Raw genomic sequence first — 10576 nt, forward strand, 5'->3', positions numbered from 1 at the left:
TATCCAGCATTGTTGGGTAACCTCGTAGTAATAGTGGCAGTAAGTGGTCAGTACTTTTACCACAATCTATTTTAAATGATGAACTGGAAACAATTTGCCAACCTCAACAATATCTGATCTTTAAAAACAGCAGTTATCAATATAGTGAGTAGAACATGGTTACATTGAAAATTGTTTAAAGCACTGCAGAAAGGTGGTCTCTGCACGAAGGGGTAATTTCACTTGAAATTGAGGATTGAGTTTTTAACAGGTTTGTTCTTGAGTACATTTGATTAGAAAATTCCTTGACACTCCTGAGTGAAGAAGTTTCTCCTTGTTCCTACATTACTAACATTGTGCTTGCTGTGTACTCCAAAGTGAGGAAATGCCCACTTTGCTCCAACTTCAGTGTTATCCTGGGCATTCTACTCATAGAATTTATCTCTAGTGTGGCTTCATTCTAAAAGTAGGGCACACCTAAGAGATTGTGTAAACAGGTTAAACAAGTCTGGGTTGACAGGGAAGTACTTTGTGTCAAAGCTGCTTTTGTGTGAAAGGATGGAAGGCTGTTTCCATGGAGGTACTCCCCATATAAATGAAAGTGTGTGGACTCTCAGTCTCTATTCAGGTCTGCATGGAAAACAATTCAGGCTATCGAACCAGCTTTTGCTAAAGGTCATATGTAAAAAAAAAACAAACAAACAACAATTGACAATGAGCCAATAATGGGTATTTGGGGATGATAATGGAGACTGGCTGTTTAGCCTTGGGGAAACAAGCTTAGGCTTGAAGTATAACTGATAGGATTTCTGTACGGGCAGTTGTGATTAACCAGCCTCCAATAAATCCATTGGCATTGAGTCCCATTACCAGGGCTGTTCTATACATTACAGTATAAGATGTTGGAATGGTGCAAGTTTGTAGGTGACCGTTTTACAAGTACTGGAGGAGTTACAGAATGAATTTGTTAATGAATTGATATGTAGAGTATAGACTATTTTGTGTTTATGTGGTGGCTCCTTAATTGCTACAGTTGGGAGAGAAAGGGAGTTTGGTTATAGTTTGTAACTAATGTTTGACATCCCAACAGGTGGCCAAAGCAAATAGAAAATTGGAATTGTGTATTAAATATCAGATTACTTAGTAAAGATTGGTTTACTTTGAATTTGGTAGTTACTTGGAAGGGTGGGGGGGGGCAGTGCACCTTAACAGGTATCTGGGCATTTTAACTTGAATGATTAAAATAAACTTACTTGGGTTGCAGCACTATCAACATATCTCTCTGATTGCTAGGTTCAAGAAAATTGTGTTGAGCAGAACCTGGACCTGTACATCTTTATAGATCTAAAGTGTTTAATATGGTAAACGGGCACTTTGGACAATACTGTTGAAACTGGGATGCCCATGCAAATTGATCAACCTTATCTGCCTTTTTTGTGACAATCTGATTTGCCAAGTTCTCATGGTGACATCTCAGAAGTTCTCAATACTTCAAACAGTGTGCTGGTCAACCTGTTCTTCAAGAATGTGCTGAACCACACAATCAAAGGCTTTGATTGTGGTGTCTACCTGAAGTGCAGACTTGATGGATCGTTCTAACCTGTGTCGTCATTGAGTGCCAAGAACACAGTCAGGAAACTCTTCCTTGAAGTCTACGCTGGTGACTGCTCTGGCTTAGCCACCCTTCAGCTAATTGTCAACAAATCTGCCGATGCCTATGCAAGTTCTATTTCAACCTGCTATGGGGTCAGCTGCTACCACCTCTTCAATAACTATAGAGGAAAGATTTAGAATAGTATCAGCGGTGTCATTTGTAGAGATTGCCCACTAGACAGATCAACACCAGGATTTGCAAGTCCAGCCACAGCCTTGGATAACTGCATTTGTGTGTTGAGCCAGCACAACATTTGCCTGTTTTCAAAACTAAAGGTGTATGAAGCTGTTCTCAGCTGATTTTTGTATGGATGTGAAACCTAGTCGGTATATAGAAGGACCTCAATGCTAGAGGGATTCCCGTCTGAGGTCGATCCTTGGCATCAGTTGGCAGGACAGTCACAAACCTAGAGGTCCTTAACTGGTCGGGGACCATGATTGTAAATGCACAGCTTCGGTGGACAGGGCATGCCATACTCATGTAGGATTTCCAAATCCCCCAAGCAGTTACGCATGAAGGATTCCCAAATTTCTCAAGCAGCTACTATATGGTGAGTTTTTGCTGGGCAAGAGGTTCTAAGACTGCATAAAGGCCGACATTGCACACGTGGAGCTTGTATCAAAATGGTTGGCGAGCCTCTCAACCACCTGAAGGTGAGGCTGAGCAGTACTAATTACTGCCAAACAAAGGAAAGCAGTAGCAGCAGCTCTGCTTCCAGATCCATAGGTTTCACGTCCTTACTGAGGACGTCTGTCATTCACAACTTGGACTCAGCAGTGAACTACAAACTGAACTGCACAAATCTTACGGATATGACATACAACCAATCAAAACTTAAGGATTGGACTTGGGAGCAGTGGTTCCCAAACTGGCATCCACAGACCACTCTTAATGGCATGGGTCCATGGCATAAAAACAGTTGTGAACCTCTGGTTAACCTTTACGCAAACATATAAAGCTGATGAGAGGCATAAGATCCATGGAAACTTAAAAGCAAGGAATTCAGAATTGGCTTGCTCACAGGAGGCAGAGGGTGGTTTGAGATGGTCTTCTGCCTGGAGGTTAGTGGTCAGTGGTGTTCCCCAGGGATCTGTTCTGGATCCCCTGCTCTTTTGTGATTTTGTATATCACTCAGATGAGGAAGTGGAAGGGTAGATTAGTAAGTCTGCAGATGACAAGAAGCTTGGTGTAGACAACGTAGAAGGTTGTCAAAAGCTATAATGGTACATTTGCAGGATGCAGAGCAGGGTGACAGATGGAGTTCAATCTGGAAATGTGAAGTGAGACTTTAGGTTGAATTTGGAGTACAAGGATAACAGCAGGATTCCTAGCAACAGGTGAACTTGGACCCCAAGGTCCCTAGATCCTTAAGTTGATAGCATGGTAAAGAAAGGTGTATTGTGTGTTGTCCATTAGCCAAGGATTGAGTTCAAGTCTACCAGATTCGCTTGCCTGAGGAAGGTGTCTGCTTGGGGCAATCTCCCTCTGGTTCGTTGCTCCTGAGGGAAGGCCCCGCATTCAAATAATTTCTTGCTCTCCCCCGATCCTATTGGAGGATGGTGTCAGAGCACCATCGACAAAGTTTGTGGATTGTGGACTCTGATTCATGTATGTGTTTCTGGTTGCACTTCTTTGTGGCAAGATTGGGTGGTTTTGAATTGGGGCAGACTGCTGATAATGAACAGAGCTGAATTGATTATGCCTTTTAATTTTGTTTTTTTGCCATTTGTTTTTCTGTATGGCGGTTGATGTTTTTTGTTTGGATGGGCTCTGGTGGGGAAGACAAATCTTAATGTATACTACATATAGTACTTTGATATTAAATTTGCTGAGGACTTGCAGGTCTATAAACCCTGGTTAGGCTGTATTATATCGAGTATTGTGATCTGGTTGCCTCATAGGAAGGATGTGGAGGAAAGCTTGGGGGCAGGAAATGTTAGAGGTAGATTTTTTTGTGCAGAGAACAGTAGGTGCCTGGAATGTGCTGCCAGGGGTGGTATAGAGCCAGATGCAATGGGGGGGGGGGGGGGAGGTCTACGAGTCTCCTAGATAGGCACATGAGTATAAAATCAGGGCTATAGGAAGGAATGGTTAGATTGATAATGCAGTAGGCTAAAAGGGTCGGCACAATTTGTGGGCTGAAGGACCTGTGCTGTACTGTTCTATGGGCTGCTTTGATTAGGCCACATTTGGAGCACTGTCCAGTTATGGTCACTGCATTATAGGAAGGAAGTAGAGGATTTGTGGAGGGTGCAAATGATATTAAGCAGAATGTTGACTAGATTAGTTTTTGCTTTATGGAGAGGTTGGACAAACTTGATGCTCATTATCAGCAGGCTGTCCAGTTCAAAATTGCCCAAACTTGCAACAAAAAAAAGTGTGAATAGAAACATATACATGAATCAGAGTCCACAATCCACATCCTTGGATATGCTGGGACACCAGTGATGTAACCTGGGGTCATCATGTGTTTTGGGTCTTTCAATATCAGACACTTGCCCAGATGACCCAACCAGAGTTTACAAAGCCCTGGCTTGTGTCCAGAAGCATTAGTCCCATGAGTCATGAGAAGTAGCCAGCAAAACCTCTGCACACCTATGGGCTCACGTTGTCCCTCCAACCCTGTCTCTGGCACTGCTCTACCAGCCTTTATCTTTGGATTTCTTGCACTTGAACATCTCAATCCAGTCTTCCCAAAGAACTGTTAGTTCTACCACAACCCCCTGCTTTGAGGTTTCTGACAGAATGGCTGTGTCAGGTCTTGGGGATCATGATTCAATGAAGTCAGGAAATTTTAATTACTTACTAAGATCAACTTTCAACTGCCATTCAGATGCAGGGGTGAGCAAGCCTGCTGGTTTCTACAAAAAAAGATCCAATGACCTTTGACCTTGAAGCAATATTGGCCTTCAGATGTGCCGTGAAATTCGTTAATTTAGTGGCAGTGCAATGCAATACATGATATAGAAGAAAAAAATCAATCACACATACCAAAGATTAAAAATTGTGCAAAAACCCCCCAAGAATAATATATATTAAAAAAATGAGGTAGGGTTCAATGTGTATTTGGGAACTGGATGGCAGAGGGGAAGAAGTTGCTGAGTCTTCCTATCTGACGGTAACAGTAAGAAAAGGGCATGCCCTGGGTGCTGGAGGTCCTTAATAATGAACGTTGCATTTCTAAGACCAACGATCCCTGAAGATGTCCTGGGTACTTTGTAGGCAAGTACCCAAGATGGAGCCAACCAAATTTACAACCATCTGCAGTTTATTTTGGTCCAGTGCAGTAGCCTCTCCATACCAGACCATGATGCAGCCTGTCACGGTACAACTATAGAAATTTTTGAGTGTATTTGTTGACATACCAAATCTCTTCAAACTCCTAATGAAGTATAGCCACTGTCTTGCCGCCTTTATAACTGCACCAGTATGTTGGGACCAGGTTAGGTCCTCAGAGATCTTGACACCCAGGAACTTGAAACTGCTCACTCTCTCCACTTCTGATCCCTTTGAGGATTGGTATGTGTTCCTTCGTCTTACCCTTCCTGAAGTCCACAATCAACTAATTTGTTCAGTGCAAGGTTATTGCTGCCACCCCACTCCACTAGTTGGCATATCTTGCTCCTGTATACCCTCTCGTCTCCATCTGAGATTCTACCAACAATGGTTGTATCATCAGCAAATTTATAGATGGTATTTGAGCTATGCCCCACAGCCATGAGTATAGAGAGAGTAGAGCAGTGGGCTAAGCACCCCTGAGATGTATCAGTGTTGATCGTCAGCTAGGAGGAAACTAGCACAGATTGTGGTCTTCTGGTTAGAAAATCGATTCAATTGCAGATGGAGGTACAGGTGCCCAGGTTCTGTAACTTATCAGTCAGGATTGTGGAAATGATGGTGTTGAATGCTGAGCTATAGCTGATGAACATGGGTGTTTCTATTGTCCAGGTGGACTAAGGCCATGTGAAGAGCCATTGAAATTGTGTTTGCTGTTGACCTATTTTGGTGATGGGTAAATTGCAGTGGGTCCTTGCTGAGGCAGGAGTTCAGTCTAGTCATGACTAACCTCTCAAAGCATTTCATCACTGTAAATATGAGTGCTACTGGGCTATAGTCATTAAGGCAGCTCACATTATTCTTTAGGCACTGATATAGTTGTTGCCTTTTTGAAGCAAGATGGAAATTCTGTCTGTAGCAATGAGAGGTTGAAAATGTCCTTGAATAGTCCTGCCAGTTAGTTGGCACATGTTTTCAGAGCCTTACCAGGTACTCCAGGGCCTTGCACCTTACAAGGGTTCACCCTCTTTAAAGACTGCCTAACATTGATCTCTGATTCAGAGATCACAAGGTCACCAGGTGCAGCAGGGATCTTTGCAGCTATAGTTATGCTCACCCTTTCAAAGTGGACATATTCATCTGGTAGTGAAGCATTGCTGCCATTCAAGCTATTGGGTTTCACTTTGTAGGAAGTAAAGTCCTACAAACCCTGCCAATAGAGTTGTTGTACATCCGATGTCACCTCCAACCTCATTCGAGATTGTCTCTTCGCCCTTGAAATAACCTTGTGCAAGTCATATCTGGTACATACCTGGGTCGCCAGCCTTGAATGCCACAGATCCTCGTGGTTCATCCAAGGCTTTTGGTTTGGGAAAGTACAGCAAATCTTTGAAGGCACACACTCATCCACACAGGTGTTAATGAAGTTGGTAACAACTGCAGAATACTCATCCAGGTTCAAAGATGAATCCCTGAATGCAGTCCTGTAGGTGCTCCCCTTGTCCATACCTTCTTGGTCCTCGCTACTGGTGCTGCAGTCTTTAGTCTCTGCCTATACTCGGGGAGTAGAAATACAGCCAAGTGATCAGACTTCCCGAAGTGAGGGTGTGGAATAGCACGGTAGACATTCTTTGTGGTGGTGTAACAATGGTCCAGTGTGGCGGTTCCTTTTGTATTGCAAGTGATCTCTTGATGGTAATGGTTTAGTGATTTTTTTTCTCTCCCCTAAACTGGCCTGGTTAAAATCCCCCAAAACAAAGGTATTAGGGTGCACTGTTTAATGCATGTTGGTCCCATTGCTCAAATCATCTAAAGCCTGATTGACATTGACCTGAGGTAGATTGCATACTGCTACCAAAATGATCAGGGAAATCTCCTGTGGTATGTAAAATGGACAGCACTTAACTGCAAGATATTCCAGGTCTGGTGGGCAGAATTGGGACAGCACTGAGATATTTGTGCACCAAGATCATGAGGCATACTCCTCCACCTCTGCTTTTGAAAGACTCTATAGATCTATCCTGACGGTGTATAGTAAAACCATTGATCTGAATTGCTGCATCTGGTATGGAAGGGGTTAACCAGGATTCTGTGAAACGAAGGACACAAACCAAGAGTCACATGAGATGGTCACTACTACAGGATTCACCTATTAGTCTTGCCAATAACATAGTGCTTTATACACAATAAATGAGATTTATTTATATTAATATAAAAGTCTCCCGTGTTTATTTTCTGTGGAATGTTGAAGGCTGGAAGGAGACACAATAGAAGCACAAAACTGAGGTGCATAGGGAGAGTGGGTGGTCTTTGCAAAGGATAGAAATAGACCTAGAATTTAAAGAAGTTTTGGGAATGACTTTTTAATACTCTTGGAATGCTTCCTGGAATGTGCTTCTAGGGGATGTTGTAGAGGTGGATACAATAGCAATGTTTGAGAACCATTTCGGGAACAGACGATTGTAGAAGGTGCAAGCAGATAGGATTAGTTTCGATTGGCGATGTGGGTCGAAAGGCCTGTACCTGCAATGAACTGTTTTCTGATCTGAGTTTAAGGGGCTGATTCAACTACTATGCATAGTTTGTAGAAGATCAACAGTTGTGTATAAACCAGAGCAAACCACAAAATGCTGGAGGAACTCAGCAGATCAGGCAGCATTTATGGAGGAGAATAAACAGTTGAAGTTTTGGGCTAAGACCTTTCATCAAGACTGGAAAGGAAGGGGGAAGATGCCAGGTATCCAGCATCTGCAGAATGCCTTGTGTCTATTATTGTGTATAAGCCTCCAGCTTGATGCTACTCTAATCTGTAATTCTGGAGTTCTTGAACTGTAATGCAAAAGTTAATGTAGATTAATTGTCTGATATATGTAATGGGAGGGTTAATGGCCAGATTGCTAGTGGTGTGGAGGAACAGAGGGATCTTGGGGTCTACGTCCATAGATCCCTCAAAGTTGCCGTGCAAGTTGATAGGCTGGTGTATGTGGTGTTGGCTTTCATTTAATGGGGATATTGAGTTCAGAACAAGGTGTTACAGCTCCATAAAAGTCTAGTTACCATGTATTCTATTTATTTCTGCTAGCCTCATTATAGGAAGGATGTGGAAACTTTAGAGAGGATGCAGAGCAGGTTTACTATGATGCTGCCTGGATGAGAGCATACGTTGAGGATAGGTTGAGTGAGCTAGGCTCTTTGAAATGGAGGAGGATAAGAAGTCACTTGATAGAGCTGTATAAGGGCTGTTGGCAGAGTGAAGAGCCAGTCCTTTATTCCCCAGGGCAGAAATCGTCAAAGGCAGAGGGCATCCTTTAAGGTGATTGGAGGAAAGAATGGGCCGGGGGGTGGGGGGGGGGGGAGAGTGTCAGAGAAAAGTTCTTTAGAGTGGTGGGTGCCTGGATGGTGGTAGAGACAGATACATTAGGAACATTTAAGAGATGGTTAAGCACATTGATGAAAGAAAAATGGAGGATTTTGGGCTACGTAGGAAGGAAAGGGTTGGATTGGTACTCAAGTAGCACAACCTTGTGGTTGAAGGGCTGCAGTGTTGTGTGCTGTTGTGGTCACCGAGCTAGAGGAAGGAAGTAGTCTGGGATGTGGAGGGACAGAATATGTTCAGAATTCCACCTGTAACTTAATTCACTCTCTGGCTAGAGCAAGGTTTCACAGGCACAGATCCAGACTGCTTCATGTTGAAACAAGCAATGTGGAGAAACCAGCTTGAGAGGGCCATTCTGGAAATAATTCCACAGAATTTGCATGCTTTACCAAGTGTCACTCATTCCGTGATGACACAAGTGAAGCTTCAGGCTGTGGTTAGTGCGACACAATTACAGCTCGGGGCTTTGGAGTTTGATACTGGCATCCTCTGTAAGAAAGCTTGTATGTTCTTCCCATGTACAGGTGAATTTCCTCTGTTGTAAATTGTAAATTGTCCGGTGGTTAGGCCGGGGTTATATCGGTGAGCTCCTCCAAGATGACTACAACCTAGGTTTGGAGGATTGGGTGCCTCAAAGACCTGGAGAGGTACGTTGGCTGGCGTCAGAGTATTATACTTTGGCTCTTGGAATGCTTACCCATGTCAAACAGGTCAAAGGGTGGAGAGCAGTCCACTAGTCCTCCGGGCTTGGGGGTGGTCAGCTCAGGACAAACAACCCTGACTGGTAAAAACAAAATTGATACAGAAACACGAAGAATCCTACATGTCAGTGAGACGGTATTCCTGAGTCTCCACCCAGGGCGTGCGTGGTGACAGTAGTGACACCTGAGAGGAAGTTACTGACAAGATGGGAACTCCGAATATCACGAGAGATGGAGGACCTTTACTGCTGCCCTAAACGCCAGTGTAACGGGCACGGCCACCAAATCGAGGCCTGCTGGGCGGAGAGCCTGGAGGGCCATATGGACCTGTTACCGCTAAACAAACAGGAAGTACAGTTCCAATGAGGTGCTTTTACATTGTTAGCACTGGCACGAGAACATAGGACATTACAGCGCAGTACAGATTCTTCAACACCTTTTAACCTATTCCAAGATCAATTCCGTCCTAGTATTTATGTGCATTTTATTCTATATCTGTCCTTTAACCTCTAACTTCATTAGCGTCCGCAGCAACGCCTTCTCGTCGGTGCCCCCCGTTTCCACCGAGTGTCCGGCGGTATAACTGGATGGGTAGGCTGGGCTCGTTAGCTTTAGTTGACAGGCAGCCTAAGGGAAGGACAACTCCAAACCCGGGCAGGTGGGGCTCGTCAGGCCGTCCACCTAGGAGAAGGACACTCCGACGTGACCCGAGGACCTCGCTGTCACCGTCCCAGGGTTATGGCAGATGAACCCCGGGTGTGAAGGGTGGGGCCAGTACCGAGCACACTGCGCAGGCCGAAGGACACGCCCTCGTCTACGAGCAGCCGCTGCGTTTCGGCCTCGTTGGCCACCAGCGCGCCTGCAGCCCCCTTCCTAAATCTTCGTTCACGGAGCCAAGCCACGAGTGAGTATTAGCCTTTTATTACAATTATTTATCGGAATCAGGTTTAATATCACAACGCCTTTGACTGGGTAGCCACCAACCTGGCGTCGTGAAGGGGGGGGGGGGGGAGTTCAGGGGGATATTAGAGGAAGGCTTTTCACTCAGAGAGTGGTTGGTGCGTGGAATGCACTGCCTGAGTCAGTGGTGGAGGCAGATACACTAGTGAAATGTAAGAGACTACTAGACAGGTATATGGAGGAATTTAAGGTGGAGGGTTCTATGGGAGGCAGGGTTTAGGGTCGGCACAACATTGTGGGCCGAATGGCCTGTACTTGCTGTATTGTTCTATGAACATCAATTTCTTGAACTTCCAGAAACTGCTGTTTCTTCTTTCCCCCCCCCCCCCCCACTTCGCCATTCCCCATTCTAGTTTCCCTAGCTGCCCATGACCTCCCTCTGGTGCTCCCCCACCTCCCCTTTCTTCCACGGTCTTCTATCAGACTCCCCCTTCTCCAGCCCTTTACCAATCAACTTCCCAGCTCTTCACTTCAGTCCTCCCCACTCCAGTTTCACCCATTTCCTGTCCTCGCCTGCCACTTATTCTGACTTCTCCCCTCCCTTTCCAATCCTGAAGAAGACCCTGCCTGACCTATTGAGTTCCTCCAGCATTGTGTGTGTGGCTGGATTTCCAGCGTCTGCTGATTCTC

The sequence above is a fragment of the Hemitrygon akajei genome, chromosome 29 (assembly GCF_048418815.1).
Source record: "Hemitrygon akajei chromosome 29, sHemAka1.3, whole genome shotgun sequence".
Lineage (NCBI taxonomy): Eukaryota > Metazoa > Chordata > Chondrichthyes > Myliobatiformes > Dasyatidae > Hemitrygon > Hemitrygon akajei.